The following is a 17,430-nucleotide window of genomic DNA, read 5'->3' on the forward strand; positions in this document are numbered from 1 at the left end:
CACCCCCACCCCCTACCCCCGCCTCTGCAGGCCTTCTCCCCCGTCAGCAGCAGCCACAGCAGAAGGCAGCCGGGTGGAGGTATGTGCTCAAGGGGAGAGCAAGGCCAGCAGAAGGAGAGAAGTTACCTTCCCCCCGCCACCCGGCTTCAGACAGCCTGAATCAGAGCACCTGGTTTAGAGGTCCGAGTCTACGTTCCCCAATCAAGCCACCAGCACAGCTGCGTTCTCCTTAAGCAAGGCCTGGCGGGCCTGGAATCATGCTCAGGGGCCCAGTGCAATTTCACGACTGCCCCCAGAGGCAGGTGCCACAGTGCCGGTATGGGAACAAATTCAGAGACATTAAATAACTTGCCCAAAGTCACACGGAGCAAGCCAACCCTAGCCACTACCCCTGCTCAAACCAGGTCCGCAACAATGATGGCAGCTGATATTTTGAGCCACTACACATATACCATCTCATTTGAGCCCTACAATGACCCGAAGAGGGAAAAATTATTACCGGCGTTCTGCAGAGAAATTCAATAATGCCTAGAACAACTTAACAGGTAGATGGCAGAGCCAGCACTCGACGAATAACGACGACCGATAATTATGATACTAATGGCAACTATATTATTCTCCTACTGCTGCCGGAACAACCATCACAAACTTAGTGACTTAGAAATAATACAAACGTATTATTCACTTACAGTTCTGGAGGTCAGGAGTCAAGGTGTCCGCAGGGCTGTGCTCTGCCCGGGGGCTTCCAGGAAGAATCCGTTTCCTTGCGTTTCCCAGCTTCTAGAAGCTGCCTGTGCGGCCTGGCTTACAGTGCCTCCCTCCACCGTCAAGGCGCCCTACTCCAACCTTCTTCCATCTTCATGCCTCCTCCTCTGACCCTCCTGGCTCCTCGCAGAGGCCTCTTGTGATTACACCATTGGGTCCACCTGGAAAATCCAGGTGTGTGCCCTTACCATGTCTGCCGATGCCCCTTTGACCATGGAAATTAACATGTTCACAGGTTCTGGGAATTAGGACACGCACCTCTTGGAGGGCTGTGACTCCGCCTACTGCAGCAGGTAACATTTCCTGAGCTCCGAGTACTACTACCACGTGCAGGGGTTCTCTGCTCAGCGTTTGTGCGCATCATTTTAGAGCAGCGCCTCTCACGCTTTAACTTGCACATAGATCCCCAGGACACCTTGTTAAAAATGCAGATTCTGGTTTGGGAGGTCTGGATTCCTAACGTGCATCCAGGTGATCCTGCCCCTGTGGTCCAGAGACCCCACTGTGAGCAGCAAGAATCTAGAAGGGCCAACAACCTCTTTCTGTGAAAAACCCGAGAGTAACTAACTATTTTCAGCTTTGCAGGCCTTGCAGTCTCTGCTGTGACCACTCCACTCCGTTACAGCCCCAAAGCAGCCATCAACATTATGAGAATGCATGGGCGTGGCTGTGTGCCAATAAAACTTTCTTTATGGACACTAACATTTGAATTTCATAGACTGTCAGGAAATGTTATTCTCCTTTTGATTATTTTGAAAATGCAAAGACCATTCTTAATTTACAGTGACACTGGGCCAGGTTTGGCCTGTAGGTTGTAGTTTGCAGACCCCTGATCTGGAATGTCAGTTCCAAGAGAACATTTATTTCTATCTTATTTTTCTTGCTGTGGTATCCCTTGCATCTGGCACTTCATAGCTGCCCCCAAATTAAGTGCTGAATGAAAGAGCAAATCATCTCTAATCCTCACAGCTACTTTTCCTAGGAGGCACAGTTTATAGACGGGGAGCTGATGGGAGTCGTTTCTCTGGATTTGGTAGAAAAAAAGGCACAGAGATGGTGTGCATGAGGCTGTGCAGCTGGCCTCCTGGAGGGACCAAAACCACTCTGACCCCATCGGTGTCCTCCCCCACAGCCTGGGCACCCCCTCCCCTGCAGCCAGCACCACAAAGTTGCCTATATCCCTGGCTCCTGCAAGGACAGTTCTGCTCCCCAGAAAGGCGGATCTGGGACCTTCACACAGCCACGTCTTGAGCCAGGCCCAGCAGAGCTCTCACCGAGCATGAGAGGCAACAGAAAATTCTCTCCTTTGTTGGTTGGAAACAGCAAACGCTCCAACACTTCCGCACTAGGCGACCAGGCACAAGCTCCGCCAGGTCAGAGCCTGGCAAACACATTCCCGTCAGGGGCCGGTCTGGTAACATAAATGTGTGAAATGGGTGGGGTTGAAACCACAGGCAGCAAACGGCTGCTAATGCTACAATCAGTGACACCTGTCCAGCTCCGTGGCTTTTTAAAGCCCTCTGTGAGACCCACGTGGCTTGAAATTTGCCAGCTGTGTCTCTCCTCAGTTTTACAGAGAGCTTCTCCCACCCCAGGACCTCCACCCGTGCTGTTCCCTCAGCCTAGAACACTCTTCCTGCCCCATAAATTAACTCTTTCTCAGGTTTCAAGTCCCAGAGAACCGTTTCCCAGCCCAGGCACCCTGCCCCTCCCTTGTCACACTAGCAATTTCACATTTGTTTATGTGATGAATCGATCAATGTCTACCTAGTCTTAGATCAGTTTTCTGCAGCTGCTGTAACAAATCGCCACAATCTTGGTGCCCTAAAACAACAAAAAGTTATTTTCTCACAGTCCTGGAAGCCAGAAGTTCAAGATCAAGGTGTTGGCAGAGCTGGTTCCTCTCTGGGAAAGTATCCATGCTGTGACTTTCCCCCAGCTTCTGGTGGCTGCTGGCAGTCTCGGCTTTCCTCGGCTTGTAGACGCGTCATTCGGGTCTCTGCCTCTGCCTTTCCCTGTGTCTGTGTGTCTCCAATCTACATCTCTTTTTTCTTGAAAGAACATCAGTCATTGGATTTAGGGCCCACCCTAAATCCAGGATGACCTCGCCTGGATTCCTTAACTTAATAATGTCTGTAAAGGTCCTATTTCCAAATGAGGTCGCATTCACAGCGGCCTGGGGTTAGGACTTTGGCGTATCTTTTTTGGAGGGCCATTGTTCAAACCACTACAGTGCTCTTAACTTTAAACTCCATTAGGACAGAGATTATGTCAACCTTTTTTCACCAGTGTATTCTGGTACCTGCCACACCCTCACACACAGGACTGGCTAGGTAATTTGTGGACACCAGTGAAAAATGAAAATGCAGAGCCCCTTGTTCAAAAATTAAGACTTTTAAGATGGCAACAACCAAACATGGGGCCCTTCTGAGAGGTGACAATGACCTCAAGGCTGCACACCCATGAACTTGGACCTATTGACTGAAGGATGAGTACTAAAAACTATTTACCTCGAGAGTCACCCTGGGAGATGACTGGTGAAACCATCTCTAGCCCAAGCCCCAGGTATGGAACCTGACGTTCTGTCCATTTTACAGATGGGGAACTGAGGCCTGAGAAGTCAAGAATGTGTGAGATCAGACATGACCGAGCAGGGACCCATATCTCCTGTCACCCTCCCTCCCACCTGGCCTTCCCCCTGAACCTCTGGCAGGAGCAGCCCTCTCAACTCTACCCAGTCCTGTCCCTCTCGCAAGCTCGAAGACATTTCGGTGAGGGACCAGAAGAAAACCTACTGTGGGAACTTTGCCCACAATTTAAACAAATCACAGGCTTGGCCCGAGCATCTGTGTCAGACAGTGACATTTGCTAGGCCCTGACCCTGGGGCTGGCTGGGCAGCCTGCGACGGCTGGTCTTTCATCTCCCCAGCCGCCCTGTGAGGAACGTGCTTCCTTTTCCCCATCTCACACATGGGAGAATCAATTCAGTATAAAGTGCCCAGAGTCACCGCTGTTTGCACCCGGCTCCATGGGACTTCAAGATCTGAGGTCCACACCTTTCAGCTCCTAACCTCTCAACAATAATGCCAACACCTGTGGTATAACTCTACACCCCTGCGAGGAGGATACTGTCTTATAATCCCCCAGCTTTCAGACAAGAGAACTGAAGCCCAGAGCAGTGACCTGCCCAAGGTCACAGGGCCTGCAAAAAGCCAATTTGGAATTCAAACCCAAGCAATGAGCCTCCTCACTGCTATGCTGGCCACTCAAGAGCTTCAGGTGGTACCACAAGCAAGGTCCAGGCCAGGGAGATGTTAAGGGGAGGTGCCACCCCAACCACAGGAGACAGTGTTCCTGTAGGTGCAGAGGGGATCTAGGAGTCAGCACCTGCCCCAGGGCGAGTCCCAGGCAGTGAGGAAGGCACAGAATTGGAAGCCACTTGGCCGCGCTGATGCAGCTGGCACAGAACATGCTGTCTACACACCTGAGGCTTCCCCTCTCCCAGGGCCTCAGCTTGAAAAGTGGGGACAAGTGCAGCACACTCCTACAGGTATGTTATGAGGCCTGGATATTTTATAAACCATCAGGCAAAAATCGGCTTTAAAAACTACCTGTGGGTACATGGGGGTAGGGGTCACACAGCCTGTCCTCTCTCTGCCCAGAGATAACCAACTCCAGCCCTAGCAAGCGGGGCTGACCCTTCTGGCTTGCTCAGTATCAAGGGGTTCCTGGGATGCAGGGCTTTTAGTGCTAAAATGGAACAGTCCCCCATCCACGGGAACATTTTGTCACCCTAGCTGTCAAAGCCACTGTCTAAGCAGAGTTCTCTCTGGGCTGTAAGTCTGTTGTGGGCTTGGAGCAGCTGGGGAGGGCTCAGCGGGGGGATGTGGAAGATGCTGGCCACTGCTGTCCCCGGGGAGATGACATGCTGCCTTCTCTTTGAAGTGGCCCCAGCTGCAAACATAATGTGGTCTTTTTGGCTAAAATCATCAGCTGAGAATTTCTTCTCCTCCTGGAAAGGGGCCAGTCTCCCATTTGAAGTCCTTTGGGGGTGGAACAAGAGCTGGTGTGTAGGAAGGCCCTGTGTTGGCGTCCTAGGGCTACTGTAGAAAGAAAGTATCACAAACCGGAGGCCTTAAAACAACAGGGATTTATTCTAACCCACGCCGAGGGCTGGAAGTCCAAACTCAAGGTGTTAGCAGGGCCGTGCTCCCCGCGAAGGCTCTAGGGAACATATCTTTTCTTGCCTCTTCCAGCTCTGAGTGTTTGCCAGCAATTCTTAGGTTCCTCAGCTTGTGGCACCACTCCAGTCTCTGCCTCTGTCATCCTATGGCACTTCTCCCCATGTGCATCTATGTCCAAACTTCCCTCTTCTTATAAGGGCACCAGTCATTAAATTTAGGGCCCACCCTAATCTAGTGTGACCTCATCTTAACTTGATTACATCTGCAAAAGACCCTATTTCCAAATAAGGTCACATTCACAGGTTTGGGGTAGACGTGAATTTTGGGGAGACACTATCCAGCTCAGTGGAGTCCCCTCGCCCCAATCTACTTGCACCACGCCTGAGGCAGGGGCAGGGTCCTGAACACGGAAACCCCCTCACTCACTCGCCACCTGTCCACCCCCGGGCCTGTGCTGGGTGAGGGCAGGTGAACCTGGGCAGGAGAAAGAAGAGCAGTGGGTGGAGGCTCGCCAGTGGCGGGTGCAAGAGCCGACGGGGAGGGATGGTGCAGTGACACTTGATACCCCAGTGCTACCAGTGTCTTGCCTGCCTCTTCCTGACAACAGGGCCTGAATTTTCCTTTACAGACTCGCCCCGCACCCACTCTCGGTTCACAGGATTTGGGTAGAAATGACACCATCGCTAACTCAGGGTGGCCTGGCCAATCAAAGCAATGCATCCTACTTGACACAGGGATTGGTTCAGGACTGGATAACGACCCAGTCGGCGCCAGAAAGACTCAACCTGGGCTTCTACAGCAACTTACCCTCGGGAAGCTGAGAACTTGGGCAGCCAGCCGTCTTGCCACAGTAAGGAGGGAACCTGCGTTGAATGAAACCAACACAGAGAAAACTAGATTCGAGAGACACAGGGAGGGATTCCTGACACCACACTTAAGTACCTGGATCCAGCTATTCCTGAAGCCACATCTATACCTGCACTTTTTTCATGGGTCAGTCAGCACTCTCTGTTCTTAAGCTACTTGGAGTTTCCGTCAGGGACAAGTGAAAGAGAACTGACACATGGCATGAAAGGGCATTGGGCCTCAGTCCCTGAATGTAAACTGAGGTTCAGTATGGTTGGGCAACTTTCCCAAGGTCATTTTTCTGACTTTGTTGCAGGCACTGGGCTAGACAAGTTTGTTCCCCGTTTAGTGGAAGACAAGGAACAATTATAGTGTCAAGGGACAAGGCCAGTCCCCGTGCATAGCCAGGGACAAGGCATTTCAGTCCCTGTGCATAGCCAGAAAGGTGAGATCAAGAAGAGAAACTCAAGGATGCTGGAGGGAAGGATTTTGGGGTGAGGAAAGATAGAAATGGACATGCTAAAGGGAGGTCTGGGAATAGTTCCCCAAGACTGGGAAAGGGCTTGAGGCTTGGCAGAGTCTCCTACTACGGGGAAAGGCCCTGGTCCCTAAGCCTGGCCCACAAGCAGTGGAGCCGCTGCCTGCAAAGGCTCCTGGTGCTTAAAGCCAGAGCCCAGTCCCAGTGTGGAGGGCCCTTCCATGCATGCTCTTACCCCACGTGCCCCCGAGACTTTCTCCCAAATCCGAGGAGTAAGGGTAGAGAGGCCAGTATGGAACACATTCCATTTGATTTCGATTCCATTTTGCCCACATTATCCAAAGCTGTCTATATAATCAATGCAATACCTATCACAATTCCAATGGCATCTTTCACAGAAATAGAAAAAACAATCCTAAAATTTGTATGGAACCACAAAAGACCTTCAAATAAGCCAAAGCAATCCTGAGAAAGAATAACAAAGCTAGAAGCATACCACTTCCTGATTTCAAACTATACTACGAAGCTATAGTAATCGAAACTAAAGTTCTGGCAAAAAGAGACACAGACCAATAGAACAGAATTGAGGGCCAAGAAACAAACACTCCCATATACAGTCAATTAATATTTGACAAGAATACTCAATGGGGAAAAGATAATTCTTCAATAAATGGCATGGGGAAAACTAGATAATTGCATGCAAAAGAATGAAATTGTACCCCTATCTTATACCACTCACAAAAATTAACTCGAAATGGATTAAAGATTTAAACATAAGAACTGAAACCATAAAAACTCCTAGAAGAAAACATAAGGGAAAAGCTCCTTGGTATTGGTCTTGGAGACAATTTTTTGGCTATGACACCAAAAGCAGCAAGCAAAATAAAAAGTGGGACTACATCGAATTAAAAAGCTTCTGCACAGCAATAGAGGTGATAGGATGAAAAGACAGCCTATGGAATGGAAGAAAATATCTGCAAATGATACATCTGCTAAGGGATTAATATCAAAAATGTATAGGGAACTCATACAACTCCATAAAAAAAAATTTCAATTAAAAAATAGGAATTGAATAGACATTTTTCCAAAGAAAACATACAAATGGTTAATAGGTACATGAAAAGGTGTTCAGCATCACTAATCATCAGAGAAATACGAATCAAAACCACAATGAGACATCACCTCACACCCGTTTGAGTGGCTGTCATCAAAAAGACGAGACAAGTATGGCAAGATGTGGAGAAAAGGGAATCCTGTGCACTGGTGGTGGGAGTGTAAATGGGTACAGCCACTATGGAAACAGTATGGAGGTTCCTCGAACACTTAAAAATAGAACTACCACATGATCCAGTTCTGGGTGTACAGCCAAAGGAAATGAAAACACAGTCTCGAAGAGCTATCTTCACCGCCATGTTTATTGCAGCATTATTTTCAATAGCCAAGATATGGAAACAGCCTAAGTGCTCGCTGATGGAGGAATGGATAAAGAAGATTTGGTATACACAAATATATATATATATAATGAAATATTATTCAGCCATGAGAAAGAAGGAAATCCTGTCATTTGGAACAACATGAATAAAACGAGGGCATTAGGCTCAGTGAAATAGGTCAGACGGAGAAAGATAATACTGTATGATATTATTTATATGTGGAATCTAAAAAAAGCTGAACTCACAGAAACAGAGAGTGGTGGTTGCCAGGGGCCAGGGGTGGGGGAAATGGGGAGATGTTGGTCCAGTTATAAGATGAATAAGTTCTTGGGATTTAATGTGCAGCATGGTGATTGTAGACAATAATATTGTATTATATACAGTATTACTGCCTTATCCATGGGGGATATGTTCCAAGACCCTCAATGGATACCTGAAACCATACTGCCAAACCCTATCCTATGTTTTTTCTTATACATACACACCTTTTCACTTAAAGGAAGCACTTTATGGCTTCTCTTTGGCATATCTGAACTGCCAGCATCACTACTTTGCACTCTGGGGCCATTATTGAGTAAAATAAGGGCTCCTTGAACACGAGCACCACGATACTGACAGTAGATCTGCTAATTGAGCCGGCTACTAAGTGACTAACAGGCGGGGAGCGCCTACAAAGAGATGATTCACATCCCGAAATGGATGGAGCGGGATGGTGAGAGATTTCATCATGCTACTCAGAACGGCACGAAACTTAAAACTTGTAAATGGTTATTTCTGGAATTTTCCATTTAATATTTCTGGACTGAAGTTGACCACGGGTAACTGAAACCCAGGAACGTGAAACCACAGATAAGGACCACTGTACAATACTTAAAAGTTGCTAAGAAAGTAGATCTTAAATCCTTTCACCACAAAAAAAAAAAAAAATGGGAATGATGTGGCGCACTGCAGGTGTTAACTAACACATGGCAATCGTTTTGCAATACATAAGGATATTACATCAATGCATCATATATCTTAGGTTTACATAATGTTATATGTCAATTATAATTTGATAAAACTGGAAAAAATTTTAAGTAAAAACATTTTTTAAAGGATTGTAACATTTTAAAAAACCCACGTTGGTAGAGTGAAACTCATTTGTGTAACTAACGCTGGGGGATCTCACTAGGAAGCCTGCTGGCTACTCCCCGCCCAGCCTCTGGACCCTCCCGTCTGCCTGTTCTCAGCCAGGAGCCAGCTATTAAACCCACGACAAGCACTTAGAACCATCCCTGGCTCACAGAACGACTTCATAACTGCCTGTTCTTATTATCGCTGTTGTGATCCCATCTAGCGCTTTACAAGCTTCAGGTGGGAAGTCCTAGTTTAGTAAGATACCAGCAGGTCCTCCTAGGACGAAAAATCTCCTAGAGTGCTGAGCAAGCAACAGGAAAAAAATCAAGTTTCCTTCCAAATGTTTGAGGAGAAAAATGTAAAGATGTATTGGTGAGTCCCAGAAATGTTCCATCACTAACATCCCTCCTTAGGCCACTGACTTGATGACCAAGGAGCCTCCTTTTGTCATTACCCACTTTCTGTATGCCGTTGCTCTTAGTAACCACATCCAGTAGCTACCCATTTCCTCCCACTGTCCCCCAGCCGGTGCCTTTCCTTAGAAAATCTCTTCAGAGCCTGGGTTTTCCCTGTGGCTTCACACAGTGAGTCCTGTGATGCCCCTACCCCTGACCTCCCAACAAACGAGGGTGAATCACCATGTTTTCCCTTACCTGGATGCACCTGTCCAGCCCAAGACAGCCATCCACCCAAAGCTCAGCTACCTTCCAGCTGAGGCTGACTCTCGTATTCTGAAAACAGAGAGAGGAGAATATGCATGGTTCACTGCAAGCACATGACCATCTGTCTTGCAAGTGCCAGGGAGTTGCCCCCAGCTAAATACTGATGCCAGGGTCACAAAAACCCACCAGCAATGTTTCCTGTAGATGACACTATCTGAAAGAAGCCAGTTGTTAGTAAATGGCCAAATCACAGCGTATTGTGAGCATATCAAATTCCTAATAGAGAATATAATGGCAGAGCATGGTGTCAAGATAAACAGTCACCCAAGGACCAGTTCATAATTGTTGATTAGCTAAATGGTTCTCGAGTACTCATCGTGAAGACTTAAGCTGGACACACACCCAGCTGCCAACTGCTTAATAAATGTTTCTGCTCCTTATCAGAACAAAAGTATTAATTTCCTCCTTAAGACTCTTCTCACACTCAAAGCCTCTGGTGCCCACACTCTCACACAGTGCATTCTGCTCAGTCTGCTCTGCCTTCCGAAAAGAGAAGGTGTTCAAACTCTCTGTGCATCATTTCGCTGCAACAACTTTCTAAATCAGAGTGCTCAGCCTCTTCATGCGTTAGCCCTCCAGTTCACACTGCACTGTTCAAGTTCCGTGCTCACAGGGACACCAGCTACCGGTCTCTGCTCATGCAGCTTTCACACTGGCAGTGATCCTCTGCATTTTACAGGCAGGACCCTGACAAGCTTCTCCAACTTCATGCTGAACATGTATCAGAGTCAATTTTTAAAACTGATAAAAGCATGTTAACACAAGTGTTAAGTAAGAATAATATGCCACGTATGCACCTATTTCCTCTTATTCTCACTAATTTTAAATAAATCGCTGCTTTTATGAAATTCAAAGGACTGGTAAAGAAGATTTTTAATGATGCAGTTGAGCCTTCTGTGAATATTTTATTAAGTTCTCATATATCCTAGTTTGCTAATAAAAACAAGGAGCAAGAACACTGGCACCTTGTATCGTCCCTCATTGTTGAAGGAGATTAAAGGGGAAAAATGAGTCTTAGGACTTATCGCTAATTTTTTTTTTCTCTCCCTAGAACATCTGTTTTCACTGAAATGCCCTGGTCTCACTCATTCTAAAAAAGTGAGATTTCATTATATGTGAAATGATTCGGGAGTCCACATTCTTCCAGGGTGACAAAATCCCTACATCCTGGGGAAAGGGTGATGATACAAGAAGGGGAGTACTCAATTCTTGCCTTGGTTAGGTGCACGCATTACATTACCGTGGGACCCAGGGGAACGCTCTCTAGGTTTTTCTCCCAGTTACACCCACGAGGGACAGGCTCTTGGGGGACTCCAAGGACTTCGGTTCTCTTTAGACAGACAAAAGAAAAGGTGTCCAAAAGCCTAAAAGAAAACCAGAAGGAAATATGATGCTCATTTACTCAAAAAGCACCTCGTGTCCCATAAACCTGACCTCGACTTCTCTCAGGGAGAGAAAATTGGGTTGAACGAATGCAACTGTTTAAATAAGGAACTCTATAAATGCTCCAGATCCTGGCTTCAGCACTAGCAGTGTGGGAGGGAGGTAGAGCAGAGCGCCAGGGTGTCTCTCCAGAGGAGGTCCAGCTCCCACCTCTGCCTTGAGGCTGGATAACCTTGAGCAAGTGTCTGGTTCACATCGTAAAGGGAGGACAGGATTAGAGGGGCTCTAAGCCCCTTTCCTGCTAAATCTTACCACTCTGTGAGCCTACCAGCTGGCCTGGGGATCTTTGGTTTTGCAGGCGTTTCACTTTACTGGTTGGATTTGTGGGGAGAGGGTCTTGAACTATAAAAGGGAAGAAGGAAGATGAGGAAAATCACGTGTTAGACACAGCACAGCTGTGTTTCCTAGAAGGACTTGGTGAGAAGCCTGGGAAGTAGACTCTAGATGGTGGCCCTTCACTAACCATCTCTCCTTTGGCACTTTCTGGGTGCTGGCAGACTGTAGGTGGGCACTTAATAGCCTTACCTTGTTTCACCTTCACAACAGCCCTGAGAGGCAGGTGCAGGTAGGTGGTAGCGACTATTGGTTGCCTCCCAATATCCACCCCACCCTTCCTTCTTACTAATGGAACTCTGGGAATGTGTCTGCCTGGAAAATTGCTATATTACTTATTGCTGTGTAACAAATAAACTCAAAACTTAGCAGCTGAAAACGACAAATGTTATTACCTCACAGTTTCTGTGGATCAGTTTTGTGGGCCTTCTGGATCACATCTCTCAAGAAACTGCAGTCAAAATGTTCACCAGAGCTGCAGTCATCTGAAGGTTTTACTGGGGGAGGACATTCTTCCAAGTTCATGAGGCTGTTGGACTGAGGGCCTCGGGTCCTCACTAGCTGTTGGCCAGAGACATCAATTCCTTGCCATGTGGGCCCCTCCACAGGGTGGCTCACAACATGGCAGCTGACTTTCCTCAGAGATGGTGGTGCCCAAGAAAGAAGCCACCATCTCTTTAACTTAATCTCAGAAGTGACATCCTATCACTTTTGCTGTATTCCATTGGTTAGAAGAAAGTTATTAGGTCTAGCCCACACTCAAGGAGAGGGAATTACACAAGGGAGTGAATAACAGAAGGAAGAGATTAGAGATTATCTACCACAAGTACCTTTCCCAGGCTCCCTTGCAGCTAGACATGGCCATGTGACTAAAATCTTGCCAATGAAATACAAGTAGAAGTTTTGTGGTGGGCTTCTGAGAAGACTCCTAAAAAGGTATGTCAGAATGATGTATTTTCTCTTCTTTGAAGTCTAGAACATAATGGCTGGAGCTCCAGCAGCCACCTTGGACCATGAGGTGACCTTTGGAATGGAAGCTAACATAGGAAGACTGAAGAAGCCTGGGTCTGTGATGATTTCACATATTCATTTTACCAGCCTGACTGCCTGCCTTGGGAGTTCTTTATATGAGTGCTTTAAGTCACCATTCAGAGCTCTGTCACTCATGGCTGAATCCAGCCTTAAACACTGCAGTATTATTATCCCTGCTGTATAGAGCAGAAAACTGAAGTTTGTAGATACATAGAATTTATCCAAGGTCAAAAACAAGTAAGTGGTTGAGGATGGGCTTGACTTGCAATTTGTTTTGTTAAAAATATAACCTTCTTCCAAGGCTTCTAGAGAGATCTGGGGAGGGGGTGCGTGGAATCATCTGAGTTCCTGCTCCGTCTTCTAGACAATCTTCACCATGTGAAGTCAGACAGGAGACAAGAGTGGTATGTGATAGTAGGCTGGCAAAACAGTCCCTTTACCAGGGCAGGGAGCAAAGATTGCTGTTTTATTCATCATGTTCCCTGTCCTTCCTGTGGGAACACTGAGCGAAGAACACTGTGGACTGGGCAACTGTTGACTTGGGAAACGTTCCCAATTTCAGAATAAGTGATAGGGAAGGACAGGCTGAAAGAGCGAAAGGTCTGGATGACAGATGGTGTGTTTGAAGGCAGGCTGCCCCAGGCTATGGGCAGTGTTTAGTAATGTCCTCTTGGAGCAGGGACAGAAAAATGGTCCAAGGCACAAGGCCACCTCCTTCTAGAGAAGATCCTAGTCAGACCCCCACTAGAGTTGAACGGAAGGCTCTGGCTGAAATGGGTCATCCCCTAACCAGGGAACTCCATTTCAAATCCCAGGACCTGGCAGAGAAACTGGACTTCCCCTGGTGGCAGAACGGTGCTCGTCCACTGAATGTCTGTGCAGCCTTTTCGTGTGTAAGGACTTCTTTCTTTCACTCCTCTGACACACAGCAGTGCCTTCAGTCTGAACATTAAACTCATTAAAGAACCCACCCGGATGAGTGGAGAAGGATTCGTTACCAGCCTATCAGTGAGTAGTAGGATGACGCGTGCTTCTCAAGGGTCAGAAAAGACTTAACCTAAACATTTGGTTTACTTTTCGTACTAGTCTACACTTACTCTGTAGTAGCCTATCTTTTCACAAACTGCAGGGCCTTTTCTGTATCCAAATATCCTCTATAATAATCAGGGCTTTTGTGGTGGCAAGTGGCAGGAATGGAACTCAAACTACAATAAGCAACAGGAGATGGTTTACTGATTTACCTCACTCGAAAGGAAGGAGTGGATCTAGTGTTGGCACAATCAATCCAGGCCCTAAATGCTGCCACCCACATGCTCACAGACTGAGTTTTCCTTCTCTTCTGTTGCAAGTGGGTTCTCAATGTGCACGGGAAGCAGGCTGCCAGCAACCCCAGAACAGGTTCTTCCAGCACTGCGAATCTTCCCTGCCATGCCCCCTGCCCAGGAAGTGATTGGCTCATCCCATAGAGAGGGGGCACTCTGATTGGCTGGGCCTGGGTCATGTGGCTACGAGGGTGAGGTACTGTGAAAGGTAGGCCCTACCGGAATTACATGACTGGAGAAGTTAGGCTCAAAGAAATGGGGTGCTTCCAGAAAATAACCCATTTCCACTTCAGTCCAACATTGCAAATATGTGGATAAAGGTTTTCCTGCATTTGCTTGCAAAACCAAGTGCCCTACCAAATCCAGATGGGTGTGTCAACATGCTGCCACTCTCTGAAATCTGGTATGGGGCTCCTTCCCCTTCACCACCCTCTGCCCCACTTTCTGTCTACCTGACAATTGCCCCTCATTCTCCTACCTGCTTCTGTTTGCACTGGGATCTTAACCACCAGCTACAAAGTTTCTGGAACAGAATCTGCTATTCTCCCTCCAGAAGTACCCGACCAAGGGTGGACTTTATTTAAGGGAGGGAATTCCCACCTCGTCCTTTCCTAAGCCCTCTGACAGCTACCCTCCAGCCCTCTGAAGACCGAAGAGCTGCTGATAAGCCAGGCTGTCAATCTCAGATGACATCTGACCTTTCAACTCCAAAAGGCTGAGTGGCAGCTGAGCGCAAAGCCACAGCTGGATGTTGACAGCTCTTGGCTGCAAAGAGGAAAAGGGAGAGAAGTGCAGACCCCGCCCATCTTCTGGGGGCAGAAGGGACAAGCAGATCTGATTTGCTCAATGTACCCCAGTGCTAGCTGAAGAGAATTCATTTATGGTTTTTACCCCAAACTGCTTGGGCCATAAAATAAAGCACCCCTTTCCAAGGAGCACAACTTCCTATTGATGACCCTGCCCATTTGTGTCTGGTCACAGCAATCTTAGCATGGCCAGGAGTCCAGGGGCAGAAAAATGTGGTGGAGTTACAAGGCACCATCCAGGGAACCTTCAGGCTTGGCTCCACCATGGTGTCAGGAAGCTGGTCAACATCTATAGCGAGCTGCTGCTGCTCTGTTACTGATGCAGAGATCTGGGCAGGCAGCGCTCTTCAGAGTAGAAGTTTGTGGCCAAATGAGTGCCCTGAATGCAGGTGGCAGTGGCACGCCTCCGGAGTTAGGACAGACCTCAGGAGTCGCTCTCATTTCCTTCTTTTACAGGTGCATCTTAACTCCGCATTGGGCTGTCGGCCTACTGTTTTAAAGGAGGGTCTCCAGCCCACCTTTCTTCGGGGTCCTATTTGATCACTGTCCAGGTCTAAATTTTCTGTGTAGCCACATTCCCTCTTGTTGCACGTCGTACCCTATTTTCCTAGTTACCTCACCCGTTTGGAGGCAAAGGAGAGAATGAACACAGTAAAGGAAAGCTGGTCCTGGCAGACACAGGGATGAATTGTAGGCTCATTTTGTTTCCAGGATCTATTTGAAACCTTCTTTTGCCATTTCTACTGGCCCCATTTATGACCGTAAAGTCATGGCTAGACTCGAGTCCATTTTAGAATGTTTAGCTTTCTTTATCTCTCTCTCTGGTGCTGGGGTCCAGAGGGAAGCAGAAGCGAGGGGCAGAGCCTTTTAAAGTCTCAGCTCAAACTCTCCCTCTGCGGTGGGACATTTGCTTCCAGAACCGAGCTGTTTCTCAGCACATCAGTCTATTTTTGCAGGAGAGCTGGCTGCCCCACGCCAAGGTTCCTTACCACAAATAGAACTTCTGGAAGGGCCCACTGGTTTCCTCCGGGCTTTCAGACACCTCTTCTCATTTCACTTGGCTTCCCTTCCCCGGCCTCAAAAGGGAACATTTGGAGCCCCTTCTGTTCTGCTGTGTCTGCAGGCCCCTCCAAGGTTCTCCAGGGGATTCCTTCGGGGTGGCAGTGAGCCTGGCCTGCCTTCAGCTCTGGCCTCTGGCACGCCCCGCTGTCGTCCCCGGAAGCTGAGCTGCAAAGCCCCGGGGGTAGCCAGAGAGCCAGTGTGCATCACACACTGTAGGCTCAGCCCTGAGTGAGATGGTAAAGGAGAAAAACCACCAGTGCCCACACTCAGTGTCCTCTCCGAGTGCCTCTGGCCCCCACCTATCATTTAAGACAGGATTCGAGAACTCATCTTATAAACTGTCATGGGCAAGTGACACACAAATGAGACATTTACCTACCAGGGGAGGCCTGGAGTTGAAACTAAAAGCAATCCCTGTGAGTCGAACTGAAATGAGCAGAGGAAAATAAGACATCATCTCACTAACCTGTCAACCAGGTAAGAGGTAGCTGTGCCCAAGATTGCCTTTGGTTCATCAGAGTCCGAAGTTAGAAGAAGCAGAGGAAAGCCACTTTCTCGAAGCACTTAAGACAGAGCTTCAGAAGATTCCAGAACAATAACAAGTCTAGTTATTCCAGAAAGAGTCCCACTTATGTGAGTATCTCAACTCCTTCTCTCAGGCGGCATGGCCTTCGAAGCTCAGTCTCTGGCAGATAGACTGAGTTCAAATTTCAGGTCTGCCACTTACTAGCTCTGTGAACTTAGGATGTTTCTAAACTGCTCTAAGCTTTCCTTTCCCCTCCCAAGGGAACAAAGGGAAAAATAATAATGTGCCTGGCACATAATAAACCTCAAAGTCTGAATAACATGTGTCTACAGGAGCTAGACCCTTAACATGAAAGAGTGACATTTTCCACATGGTCTCAATTATCCAAACAAAATTAGATATGAACAAGCTAAGAGGTGCTGACTCCCAACGTGAACTAGAGGTGGATGTGACCTTGCCCTTGGATTTGCTCCCAGTCACCCCGGCTTTGGTTTGTAAACAAGTGTGTGCATTTCTCTTGCAGTTGAGGCAGCTTTCCCAAGACTAGCAGCTCCCAGACCTGAGTGGGCATGGCTGGTTTCCAGGCTGCTGGCCCCACCCCTGGAGCTTCTGACTCAGTAGGACCAGGGTGAGGCCCAAGAATTTCCATTTCTAACAAGTTCTTAGGTGATGCTGCTACTGCTTCTGCTGGGAACAAGGAGTGTCAAAGGCCTCATGGTCTCCCCACCCCCCACTCCCCCCGCTCTGGTCCTTGCGGACTCCTCTAAGAGTGAAATGATTAGCTGGCTCCCGAGGCAGGTGTTTTGGATGCTGCTACTAAGGATTTGCAGTTCTCCGGCAGGAGAGCGTGAACTGGAAAGCAGTTTGGCCATACAGATCGAGAGCCTTTGAAGAGTCCTGCTCTCTGGTGCCGTGACCACTCTTCTGGGAAGCCGTCCTTTAAGACATAGTCTAAGATGGGGACGAAGACTGACATTGGCCTGGGGCCTGCAGGTCTGTGTTTAACTATCCCTAGGGCCGTGGACGGGCGAGAACGCAAAGAGAGGAAATATGGTCCCAACCCAGTGCACTGACTGCTGACGATCAGGACAGTGCAGATGAGACGTGGGGACACAGGGATTCCTGCCACCCCGAGTCCCTCAGCACATCTCTCTCCATATGGACATATGGCAGTATCGAGTCTTGGTTAGGCACATGCTGTTGTAGTCAGTTATCCTGAGGCTTAAATTCCAGCTCTGCCACTGACCATGACCTCCAGGGCAGGTGACTAAACCCACCCTGGCCTCAGTTTTATCTCCAAGTGGGGAAAAGAGTACCTATAGTTCAAAAAATCGTTAAGTGCTTAGAATAGAGTGCATTCCA

The 17,430-nt window shown here is 47.9% G+C and overlaps 1 long non-coding RNA gene across 1 annotated transcript; it reads right to left on the reverse strand.

The window, feature by feature from the left end:
• Positions 1-223: 223 nt before the first annotated feature.
• Positions 224-16,771, reverse strand: LOC120620415 (uncharacterized). The gene is made up of 4 exons (XR_005657856.1): positions 10,785-16,771; positions 9,476-9,553; positions 5,757-5,812; positions 224-926 (listed from the first exon to the last, which is right to left on the reverse strand). It is a non-coding gene; the product is annotated as an uncharacterized LOC120620415 (long non-coding RNA).
• Positions 16,772-17,430: the final 659 nt, after the last annotated feature.

Source organism: Pteropus medius, unplaced genomic scaffold (genome assembly GCF_902729225.1).
Source record: "Pteropus medius unplaced genomic scaffold, Ma_sr-lr_union100, whole genome shotgun sequence".
Classification (NCBI taxonomy): Eukaryota; Metazoa; Chordata; class Mammalia; order Chiroptera; family Pteropodidae; genus Pteropus; species Pteropus medius.